We start from the raw sequence: 13547 nt of genomic DNA, 5'->3' as shown, positions 1-13547 counted from the left end.
TCCATTTATCAATTTGTGATGTTCGACCAATGATAAATGGGCCAAGATTAAAGCTATAATTTTATTTGGAAATTCTTAGAAATGTTTTGGGGGGAGGTAAGGCGAGAATGTAGGAGTTTCTTGCATTGTTCATTTCATTCAATATTTTATTTTTTCAATTGAAGTGCAATCTCTTGCGGTTCTTTTTTTTTATTTCCTTCCCTGGCTGGTTGGCCACTTTATCATCTGATAAAGAAGAAATTACTTTCTTTTGGCTTTCGAAAGTACTTAAGAGGCATTGAGATTCGTTTGGACTTCTTCAATATCATTTCTGGCTCTTTTATTCCGAGAAGAGAAAAAGAGGAAAACAATGATTAGATATGAGAGTGGAATTGGAAAAAGAAATACCTATTTGCGGTGCGTTATAGAAATTTCGTTGTTTTCTTATGACTGAATAAATGCCTGTTTTGGTTTTGGAAATCTAACACGTGAAGCTCTCCTACCAAGCTATTGACGAAGTCCAGGCCATTTATCAATGTTGGTGCTGGTGCTGCTGCTGCCATTGCCTTAGATAAGTTATCTACAAAGATTTGTCATAGCTATTTTTGGTCAGGTGGTTGTGGTCAATCATCTATCGACATCTTGAAATATTTTTGATGAAATAACAATAAAGAAAAAAAAAAAAAACAAAAACAAGCAAGCATGAAATAAGCAATTAGATTGGGATTTCCAGGGCGGGTAATTTATTAGCTGTTTTTTCGAATGAAGCAAAACAAATATCTTTGATAGCACCTGGCCTTATTAATGATATCTATATTTAAAAAAAAAAAATTGGAAGGAAAGAAAATGACAGAATTGATCGATATTTGGAATTCGAGGAAAATTCAAATGTAGGTCAGAGAAGCTGCGTAATGTGTTTTAGACTTCAATATACCTGAAATGTAAGTTTTCCTCTTTTTGCCAAATTTGTTAGATATCAGTAGGAATAAATTGAAATGGGAATATTTGAAATATTAACAAATAAAAAACAAGTAAGCAAAGGCTAAAGTCGAGCGGGGCCGACCGTTGAATACCCTACAACACTATAATAAACGATACTGTTTGTATAGGCGAGATACTCGAAAGAATTCCTCAAGATATTGTGACAAATAATAAAAGAAAACAATCAGGTTTCGTTCTCTAATTTTCGAATAATAGCAACTTAAACTAATTTGCTCATTTCCAATTTATTGGTAGATGTTGCACTTAAATGGTCTTCCTAGATCTAGAACCAGTATTTCCCAAAGACCTATAATCTCTCAGAAGTGGCAAAAGATTAACATTTATTATTGGTTTTTGACTGAAACGCATCTATATGAGATACAGATATTTGACTATATTCTTCCACGAAATCAGCGTTAACGAAATAGTCAGAAGTTCGTCTTTCCTGTATTTGTGAATTCTCCAAAGAGTCACTGGAATGGACATTTTCGTATTTTGTCTACAAATGTTGGCAAACTATTTCGCACATTGAATATTTTTGGATGGCCATCCAAAACAGCTTGGCTTTTGCAATGTCCGGTAACCCCCATTCAAATGTGCGTGAGGATCGGGCGATAATTACGACATGCTGTCAATTTTGTAGTTTTTTGGTCCATTTCAACCCCTAAATATATTGCGATCATCTCCAAAAAGAGACTATTATGACCCTCATCTTATACCCATGCAAAATTTCGTAAGGATCGGGCCTTAAATGCGATCATGATATCCTGATATCCTAACTACTTAGTTTTGTTAGCTGTAGAAATATTACCAAATGTTTAATTCAAAATGAAAATATGCCAAAAATATGACAAAATTGAAAAAATATGAGAAAATGTTGTTGTTTTTTATTGTTGACCTGTATATTGTTTCTTATTAACTTTATTTTGGCTTAAGGTCAATTGAAAAACATCAGTGTTTTATTTTTATAATTTTGATTTTTATTTTCCGATATTTCGACTGTCTTCGACAGTCATCTTCAGGGAAAAAAATTTTATTGAGAAAAGCAACAGTCTTGTTTCACCGACTGTAAGCTCGACCGGGCTGCACTTTGAATACCTTCCACAATTTAAGGGGAGTTGCAATTTCAAAAAAAAAAATATCGGAAAGGAAACTTCAAAAATTGGGCGGGCCGAATATATATGCGTATTTAGTAAAGCTCCCGTAACAATGACTTCGATAAGAATTATATTAACAACATGTTAAAATATATCAGTCGCTTTAGCTTACAGATGTATACGCTCTGCCAATGCTCGTTTTTTAAATATGTTTTGACTTGTGTTATGATTATTCAAATTTTTGATCCTGGATGAAGTAGGCTCCGAAGGAATGGCCCAATATTGTCCATTTCGTATCGGACCTAAATAAATATGATATAAATATTGGAAGGTGCCAGGTTTGGACTATATTGGTTACTTCCTCCACATTATATGAGATATGTGAGAAAAAGTGTGTGAGGTACCAGATATAGTCGGCGGGACAATTTCATACTTCAATGCAAATAAAAATATTGGTATAGGCAAAATTACAAGAAAATCGAACATTTATATCCAAGAATTGAAAATTGAGGTGCCAGAAGGAGTTCGTAGATATATATCATCTTCATAGCAGATCTTGTGATAGCAAAAATAAAGAGTTGAATTCTTATTTTGCTTTCTTTAAGCGTTTTGTTTTTCAAAGTTGAGACGTACCAAGTCTAAATGGAATCGGATGTTAATTTCGCGTTTTATGAGGATATTCAGAATTCCAACCCTTTGTGGGGGAGTTACCAGAAGGAGAGGAATGATATATTCCATCTTAGCACCAGATCTTGGGATAATGAAAATATTTAGATGTACGTAATTTCAAACTAATAGGTCTCTTACATCATATTTTATAGGAGTTATAATTATTCAAAATTTTAACCCTTTGAGAGGGGGGTACTTGACGGAGTGAACCGATTTTATCCATTTTTGCGTCTGACCTAGAACTTATGCAAATATTAGGATTTGCAAAATCGCCCTTTTTGTGCAGACAATTTTTTTTTGCAAATTTCGACCTTTTGTGGGGGAGGTACCAGAAGGAGTGGACCGATATATTCCATCTTAAAACCAGATCTTGGGTTAATAAAAATGTTGGGATATATGAAATTTGAAGGCAATTGGACTTTTACATAACATTTTATAATTGGTATATTTATTCAAAATTTTGACCCTTTGTGGTGGAGGTACTTGATGGAGTGGACCGATATTCTCCATTTTTGCCCCTGACTAAGCACTGACGCAAATATTAGGATTTGCATAGTTTGAGGGAAATCGGATTATCGCTTCTTTTTTGTGTAGAAAATATTTTTTTTTGGAAATTTCGACCTTTTCAGATAAAGCTATAGCTTCCAAATATATGTTTCATCAGATTTGGTGTTTAAGTTACTCACATTCTTAGTATGCACCCCAGAAGAATGATGTTTGGTATCAGATGTCAGATACACCCCAGAAATATCTCTGCCAAATTGTATTAAGATATGTTCAGATTTGGATATAGCCCCATATATATATTCAATCGATTTTGGGTTAATTGTGCACCAAATGTCCAATGTCAGTCCAAAAGTCCTGAATTTGGTACATCCGACCGCATCCAATCTAGAAGCAAGTACATCCAATTCGGAGAAGTTCGGTTCAGATATAGCTATAGCTCCCACATATAGGTTTCATCCGATTTGGTTTTTAAGTTCCTCACATTCGTAGTATACACCCCACAAGAATGATGTCCGGTATCAGGTACAGCCCAGAAATACCTCTGCCAAATTGGTTTAAGATCGGTTTAGATAGGTATAGCTCCCACATATATCATCAATCGATTTTCGGGTTAATTGTGCACCAAATGACCAATATCAGTCCATATGACCTGAATTTTGGGACTTCCGACCAAATTCAGCCTAGTAACAAGCGAATCAAATTTGGTGAAAATCGGTTCAGATATAGCTATAGCTCTCATATATAAGACTTAAATGACCACTTTCGATGAAAGTCGTAATATCGAATAATCGTAAACGACTACCCCAAAACTTTGCCACCACACCTCGCATTAGTCTTCATTTCGTGTCCCGATGTTAAACTAAGGTCCATGATTTTCATTTATATCAGTTAAAAGTAATGTTGTTGTTGTTGATAGTTTTTTTTTTCGGACAACATCTTATCTCTGGCTGAGTATATGACAAAATAAACAATCACCAGGCAACGAAACTCAGTGGCATCGGCAAAAGAAAACGTCGAAGAGACAATTCCAAATTCTACAATGGAGACTCTTTCAACTGATCAATTAAAGTCAAGCGAACGGCAATGGTTATCAGCAGCCGGAGCGAAGTCGATGTTATTGATTGTACCCCAATAATAATTCAGTCTAATCTATATTGGCACCAACCGACCGATCGGCCAACTGATCGTTCGGTCGGCCGGTAGACCAACAAAAAACGGGGCGGCCAATAAAAATGCATTGGTAAAACGAAATCATAAAGACGACTTCTCAGTAAATGTACCGCCTACCACCCCCCCCCCCATCTCTTCTTACATTCCGTAGTCCAAGCGATATCAGCCGGAATGATGACTTACTTCTCCAAGATTATTGTATATCTCCACGACTGAGTTTCGTGGTGTGTGAGTGCATATGTGTGTATGCAGTATCTATGTGAGAATGGTTCTTAATTACGTCTTGGGGTTTTCGTTCCATTTCTGGGCATTTGAACGTCGAAAAGGCACGTGTAGATTCTTTCAGCTTACCTCAGCTTTTGTTCATTTCTCAAAATGCAATGAAACAAAAAACTATTAGCCAAAACCCGGGGAGGAGTGAGGAAAGTGCTAGGAGGTGGTGGAGGAGACAGGGCTGATAGGAAAAGCTGCACATAAACGAAAAAAAAAAAAAAAACGAAAACAATTTGAAATGCTTTACGAGAAAATGATACATCACGATTTGCAAATAAGCGGCTGATTACAGTTTGGTTGGAAATTATTTTGTTTTGTATTAGCGATCCTGGTGTTGGAAAATGGAAAACGTAGGAGATGGAATTTAAAATAATTTTTTTAAAATTTATTAATACTTTAAATGAATAAAAACAGTGAGGAAAGTAGTTATATTTCCCCTCTCGATGATTTCTATGACTTCAACAGTAACAACCAATCTGGTATATAATTATGCTGAGGTATGGAAATAATTATGGGCCACCATAAGTCTTGAGAGTTGCGTAGCATATGAATGTACTCACTTTGACATAAGACGATATTCGATTGATTTTTATACCCTCTACCATACTATGGAGGGTATATTAATTTTGTCATTCCGTTTGTAACTCCTCGAAATACTCAAGTCAGACCCAATAAAGTATATATATTCTTGATCAGCGTAAAATTCTAAGACGATTTAGCCTGTCTGTCTGTTTTAATCACGCTATCTTTCAAACGAATTGAGATAGAAGGATACAATTTTGCACACATGTTTATTTTTTCAGTAGACAGGTTAAGTCTATGCAGGTCCAGGTCTTCGTATAGGCCCCATATACCAGTACCTCCCTATATTCGGTATTTTGACGAGTTTAGGTACAATACTCACTGAAATTGTTGTCGTATTTGAAGTTCGTAATGGAGCCTATCACAGGTCCAGGTCTTCGCACAGCTCCGATATAACGGAACCTCCCTATTTACGATATTTTGATGATTTTAGCTACATTATTCAACGTTTATTTCAAGTTCCGAATTTGAATTTGGTAATGACTTGTGACAAACAATGCCTGTGTGGGTCCAGATCGTATAGACACCAATATAACGGCTATATTCGGTATTTTTAAAATTTTAAAAGATTTTTTTAAGGATTTTATTTTCAAATTCGTTCTAAATGGTGGAGGGTATTCAAAGTTCGGCCCGGACGAACTTACTGCTTTTTAACTTGTTTAGTTTACAATCATAGATATTTTATCGCCTGATAGATTTGGAAAACTTGTTATTTGGTATGATAATCATGGTTGGAAAATTAGTCTGATATACGAAGGTGGTTTTGGAAATAATATGTACCATATAGGTAACTGCAATAAAGTCAAACGACATAATTTTTTACATTTTTTGTTTTGAATGAAACCAAAAAATGAATGAAACCAAAATGTTTGCATGCCTAAGGCTTTAATACACCCTCCTGAATATTTTCGCTGATCGATTAATACGAGCGGAGAGCGACCATCGGCTGCAATGGCGGTCCACACCATCACCATGGCCGGCGCTTGAGTTCTGGTGGCCAACCGAAGGTGCATATTTTCAGCTGACCTCTTTGGCAAGTAAACACGATCATTTTTTTTGTTTACAAAGAGCTTAGCAACGAATGTTTTCTCATCGGAGAAAACCTAATTCGGCAGTTCACCACTTTCGGTCAAGCGAAGCAAATCTTTAGCTCCTTTGAGTCTATTTTCTTTCTGTTGCGGTGTAAGTTCTTGAATTTTTTGGAATTTTAAAGGCTTTACCCCGAACTCATTTTTCAATATTTGTCAAATGGAAGATTGCAAGATGTTCAGCTCATGAGTCATTTTTCGGCCACTGCGACGCGGGTTTCGACCAAGCCGCTTCTTTACTTTTCGAACCATTTTTGCTGATGTTTTCGTCCGTCCACTTCCTTGACGTCGGGCTACGCTACCAGCATCACGGGCGATGGTACGAGACACAAAAGATTTATTCACATTCACAATCAGGTGAACCATATATATGGGAGCTGTAGCTATTCAGTCGGAATTGCCAAGATGGGCTGATGTTTGTCATTTGGTGCATAAAAACCCCAAATTCGATTAAGAATTATTTGGGAGCTGTATCCAAATCTGAACAAAAATGTTAGGCACTTATTTCAGAGCTGTATCTGATATCTGATATATTACGCATTTGAGGGGATTAAAACCCCAAACCGGTTGATATATATGGGATCTATAGCTATATAGGAACCGATTTTCAAACCAAATTTGAAATACTTGCTTCTAGACTAAATTCCATCGTATGTGCGAAAAATCAGGTCATGGTGCACAAATAACCTGAAATCGGTTAAAGATATATATGGGAGCTATATGTAAGTTTGAACCGATTCTCACCAATTTCAATAGGGTTCGTTCTTGGACCAAACTTATTTTGTTTAGAAATTTTCATCTCAATCGGAAAATAAATGGGACCTGCATTTTGTTCACAATAATACATGGACGGTCGACTCAGAAAGAAATTCTATGAAGATCCTCAAAAGTAACTATCCTTTTCCATGTTACAAACAAATGCACAAAGACATAATACCCTTACCACTATGTGGTGTAGGGTATAAAAAACGAGCAGTTCTGCTGGTGAGTATTATTCACAAAAATATGATTGTGTGTAAGGCTTGGTAAATTTCCCATGGGCGGTGTGTTGGGGATTCTCAAAAGACCCTGAGAGTGTCTCTTCGGCAAATATAACGGTCTTTCCCGCAAGCCGCAAATCGTCTTGAGGCGATTGCAAATTCTTGAAACTGGTTGCTAGGTTATGATATCCGATTTTAATACCCTACAACACATGGTGGTCAGGGTATTATGTCTTTGTGCATTTGTTTGTAACATGGAGAAGGCAGCGAGATAGACACATAGTTACTTTTGAGGATCTCCATAGAATCACTTTCTGAGTTGATTTATGCACGTCAGTCCGCCCGTCTGTCCATGTATTCTTGTGAACAAAATGCAGGCCGCATTTATTATCCGATTGAGATGAAATTTTGCACAAATCATTTGTTTGACCCAAGGACGAACCCTACTGAAATTGGAGATAATCGGTCAAAATTTAGATATAGTTCTCATATATATTTGCGTCCGATTTGCCTTTTATTGTGCACCAAACGTGTAATATCATCCCGAATAGTATGGAATTTTGCACATACAACCAAATTAGGCCTGAAAATAAGTATGCCAAATTTGATCGAAATTGGTTCAGAGAAAGCTATAGCTCCCATATATAGTGTTCATCCGATTTGTCATTTTTGTCCTCTGCAGCCGTAATATGCACTCTGTAACAACAATATTTTGGGGAAATATATCAAATGCTGCTCAGAAATATCTTTGCCAAATTTTATCGAGATCGGTTCAGATTTGGATATAGCTCCCATATATAACTTCGTCCGATTTACCTTTCATTGTGCACCAAACGTCTAATATTTGTCCAAATGGGATGGAATTTGGCACTTACGACCGAATTGAGTCTAGAAGCTAGTATGTCAAATTTGGCGAAGATCGGTTCAGATATAGCTATAGCTTCCATACATATTATTCATCCGATGTGTTATATTTGTTACCCACAACCGTAATATGCACTCCGTAGCAACGATATTCAGGGAAATATATCAAATACAGTTTAGAAATATCTTTGCTCAATATTATCGAGATCGGTTCAGATTTGGATATAGCTCCCATATATATATATTTATCCGATTTCAAATTAATTGTGCACCAAATGGGCAATACAAGTCCGAATTTAAAAGATACAAATGCTTCGGCATATTTAGTCCTTTGAATTTTAAATTATAATTATAATCATAGGGTGTATGATTGAATTCTCCCATAAAAACTTTTAATTGTTATGTGGAGCTCTACAAAATTAGCAAAGTGGTGTAGGGTATCATAAAGTCGGCCCGCCCGACTTTGGGACTTTTTTTACTGGTTAGAACATGCATGTGGCTTCAAGCTTCCTGCATTTTGGATATAAAAACGTTTAAACTCAAGCTAAATATGCAGTACCCGCATTGCATAACAGCCTTTTAACAATTTTGAAATTTTTAGCGGTTCTCAATGTTTTTGGTTTCAGTGCCTAATATCCGCTAACTTCTTTACCATAGTTAAAAAAATGGTTCAATCTGTACAAATCCCCAAGGCATGATTCAGAATTGCTGTTGACAAACTTTGAAAAATTTCGCTGAATTTTTTTTAGAAGAATTACTACAACTGCAAATCGATATTTAATTGTGTCGTCCAAATGTCGCGTCATTTGAGAAGTGCTGAGGAAAACAGAGTGCAGTACGCCATTGTAGATGTAGATGATGCAGGCACTCGAGGTATGTGTGAAAAAATGTATTCAGTCCACCAGATACTTGAATCCGGCACGTATTCCAATGTGATTTGATTTTATTGTTGAACTTATTTTTCGAAATGTCGGTAAGGAGAATACACCCAACTCCCCCCGCGCTCTAACAACTAGATTTCAAAATCTATCATCGAAATTTTAACAAAACATCAATTGAGGCATTCATTATTCACCCCTCGCCATGATTAGAATCATGCAGCAAGTAGTGTTTCTTCTCAGGTTACTTATCGAGCAAAATGTATTTTTTTTTTTGTTTCTGTTTCTGTACTTTGGCTACTCAAATCCCATGAGCTTGTTCCGATAAGATACCTGAACTACTGTCGTTAATAGGTGTTGTTCTTGCGTTTTTTTTTTGTAGCGCTCATGATAAACATCATGATCAAACGATTTTTTGTTTTGTTTATTTTGAATTTTTTCTTCTATTTACTTTGGGTATTTCGTTTTCTAAAAAAAATGTTTTCTCTTAGCCTCCCTAAGACCCACCGATCGACTACCCGGTAGCAATGAGATTTCCCAATAAAATCGATGAGAATGAAAAAATTCGTTTTTTTAGGGCAACAAATATGGGTATCTACACAAACACTCATGTAGTTACGTCGTCGCCCCGAACCCATCAATGAGGGGATTTTTTTCCGAAAGTGGTCTTCGATAATATCTGTCAATTAGGCGTTAGGTGTCTTTGCTCTAGATATTCTCATTTTATTTTTCAGTTCTGTCTGTTTTCTATTATTCATAATTTTTATTTGCCAAATGACTTAGAGGGAAAAATTAAAAAAAAAAAAAAAAACAAATCTAACGATCGTCACACAAATGTATGAATCAAAAACAAATTCATTGAAAATTGAGATTTGAACGAGATTAGAAATTGATAGCAAACAAAGGTCACTGGCAAAATTAATCAGAAATTGATTCTTTCATTAACACTTTGGCAAATACCGGAAATGTTAAAAAATCAAAATTAAATATAGATTTTTTCTTACGAAACCTCCCTCGAAATATTTTACTACCCCCCGAGAACCCGAAAAGGCAATTCATAGCTATTAGGGACCGAAACCTGTAAAATATCGAAAATCAGGAGGTATTGTTCTATGTAGCCTCTACATTTCCTCCTTCAATACTAAACATCTGAGAAACAATATCAATGACTGTGCAAGGTTAAATGGAATTTCTTTAATAGTGAGAAAGAGAGAGAAAGGAAGAGAGCTTTACCTCAATGGCTAAATCGACATCTAATTTTAAACACTGATAGCACCGTCTGATAGCCAATATTACGGACAAAATGGAGTAAATTGGAGTTTTTAATTTTCTCATCCTGTTGTTCTTTCAAAGGACATTCTAGTTTCAATAGAAAATTTTTTAAAAAAATATTTAGATGTTGCAGTCATATTAGTGAGGAAAGTATTGATTATACCCTACACCAAAAGGTGGTCAGGGAATTATGTCTTTGTGCATTTGTTTGTAACAGGCAAAAGGAAACGAGATAGACCCATAGTTCCTTTTGTTGATCTGCATAAAATCCCATTCTGAGTCGATTTATTTTTGTAAGCAAAGTACAGTTCGCATTTATTGCCCTATCCAGATGAAATTTTGCACAAATCATTTGTTTGGCCCAAGGACGAACCCTATTGAAATTGCTTTTTATTGTGCACCAAACGTGTAATATCCCGAATATTATGAAATTTTGCACATACAACCAAATTAGGCCTGAAAATAAGTATGCCAAATTTTATCGAGATCGGTTCAGATTTGGATATAGCTCCCATATAAAACTTCGACCGATTTACGTTTTATTGTGCACCAAACGTCTAATATTTCTCCAAATGTGATGGAATTGGGCACTTACGAACGAATTGAGTCTAGAAGCTAGTATGTCAAATTTGGTGAAGATCGGTTCAGATATAGCTATAGCTCGGCCCCGCCCGACTTTAAGACTTTCTTTGCTGATTTTTTATTATATTATATATATATGGGAGCTATATCCAAATCTGACCCCAACCTTGATACAATTTGGCAGAGGTATTTCTGGTCTGCATCTGATACCAAACACAATTATTCTTGATTTAAAACGTTCCCAAAAAAGCCAACTATGACTCGGATTGGATACGTGTTAAACTAACAGTTAATAAGTAAAAAAAACAGCTAAGTTCGGTCGGGCCCTCCACCATTCGGAAGGAACTTCTAGAATTAAAAAAATTACGTCAAAAATACCGCTCAAATCAAAACCTTTATATAGGGGCTATACGAAGACGTAGTGCTGGATAAGTAATTACTTGTCATAGGCTGTAATAACGATCCTGCACCGCAAATACGATCATCAAAATACCGAATAAAGGGAGGTGCCGTTGTATGGGGGCTATACTAAGACGTGGATCTGAATAGACAATTCTCCGTCATAGATTGTAGTACCCATTATGAACTTCAAATATGAAATTTGACGCAATGCAGGTGAATAATGTCGCGAAAATCCTGGAAATACTGAATATCTCGAGGTAGCGTTATATGGGTGCTATACTAAAACATAGACTTATATAGACAATTCTCTTCCAAGGGCTAAAGTACTCAGTACTTCTTGTGTGGATTTTCAGACAATTTCATTGAAAAAATGTGGCTAAAATCATCAAATACCGAATATCGAGAGGTACCGTTATATGGGGGATATACGATATCGTGGACCGATACAGGGTAAAATAAAAAAACTGCAACAAAGCGAAACGCCATAATTTTTACATTTTTAAAATTTTATTGAAAAAAAAAAAAAAAAAAATATAGGAAATAGCATCAAATTTTAGAATAAGATTAGATTTGTTCGAACTGGTTACCTTTGGCACGAATTATGGCCTTCAAACGGCCAATGAAACCGTCACACGCTGCCCGAATGTTGCTCTGCAGTATTTTGGCCCATTCCCGGCGAAGCGCTTGCTTGAGGTGATCGACACTTTGGTATTATTTAGTGTCAACCTTGCTTTCCAAAATACTCCAGACACAATAGTCCAAGGAATTGGTATCCGGAGATTTTGGTGGCCATTGTGCGCTGGAAATGAAACGAGGAACCTCATTTTGTTACCATTCTTGGGTGGAGCATGCTGAGTGCGAGGGTGCTGAGTCCTGTTGGAATGTCCAAAGTCTTCGGCCAAAATGATTGCAAGAATATTTTCGCGATAATATTCGGCATTTATTGTGATGCCACGGTCGACTAATACGAGCGGAGAGCGACCATCGGCTGTTATGGCGGCCCACACCATCACCATGGTTGGCCCTTAAGTTCTGGTGGCCAAACGAAAGTGCACATTTTCAACTGACTTCTTTGGCAGGTAAACACGAACTTTTGCATGTTCGGAGAAAATCAAATTCGGCAGTTCACCATTTTCGGCCAAGCGAAGCAACTCTTTAGCTCTTTTGCGTCTATTTTCTTTCTGTTGCGGTGTAAGTTCTTGCACTTTTTAGAGTTTCAATGGCTTTACCCCGAGCTCATTTTTTAATATTTGCCGAATGGAATATTGCGATATGTTCAGCTCACGAGCCATTTTTCGGCCACTGCGACTTGGGTTTCGATCAAGTCGCTTCTTTAATTTTCGAACCATTTCTGCTGATGTTTTCTAATTTTTTCTTCAGTCCACTTCCTTGACATCGGGTTACGCCATCAGTATCACGGTAACGATCGATGGTACCAGACACAAAAGATTTATTCACATTTAAATGCCGGAATGCTCTAACGATAGCCAAATATAAAGAAATCACACTATCACCCTTGATTCCATGACGAATAACTTTTTTTCTGGAAAATTCTTACCAAAATGCTTTTGTACGCTTGTAAACAATATAATTAGCTGTCACTGGAATAATTTTAACGGATGTCGGACGAGTGGCTTAGAAATGACAGCAGTCTGAAGTTGGTTGCAGTTGTTTTATCACACACTGCATTGACAGCGTCTGCCTAAATCGAAATTTAACGTTACTTTCAGGCATCATCTCAAAAAAGGCAGAGAATTCCATAAAAATTAAGAAATATTTGATGTTTTTATAACATTGAAGCAAATATATTTTTTTGGATATACAATGGAAATAGAGGCGACTTATGAGGAAATTTGTTGAAAAAAAATGTTGTCTTTGACAACATCCTTCTAAAATAAACAAGTAAAAAAGCAGTAAGTTCGGCCGGGCCGAACTTTGAATACCCTCCACCATTTGAAAAGAAATAGAAAATTTTCAAAAAAATAAAAACCATTGAAAATGCTTTTAAAATCTTAAAAATACCTAATATCGGAAGGTGCCGTTATAAGGGGGGATATACGATATTGTGGACCTATATAGACAAATATATGTCTGGGGTGAAGTACTCACTAGGAACTCCTTGTGTGGATTTTCAGATGATTCCATTGGGAAATGTGGCTAAAATCATCAAAATCCCGAATATCGGGGGTACCGTTATATGGGGGATATACGATATTGTGGACC

This window comes from Musca domestica, unplaced genomic scaffold, assembly GCF_030504385.1.
Source record: "Musca domestica strain aabys unplaced genomic scaffold, Musca_domestica.polishedcontigs.V.1.1 22, whole genome shotgun sequence".
Taxonomy (NCBI): domain Eukaryota; kingdom Metazoa; phylum Arthropoda; class Insecta; order Diptera; family Muscidae; genus Musca; species Musca domestica.
Note: the sequence above shows the minus strand (reverse complement) of the source record.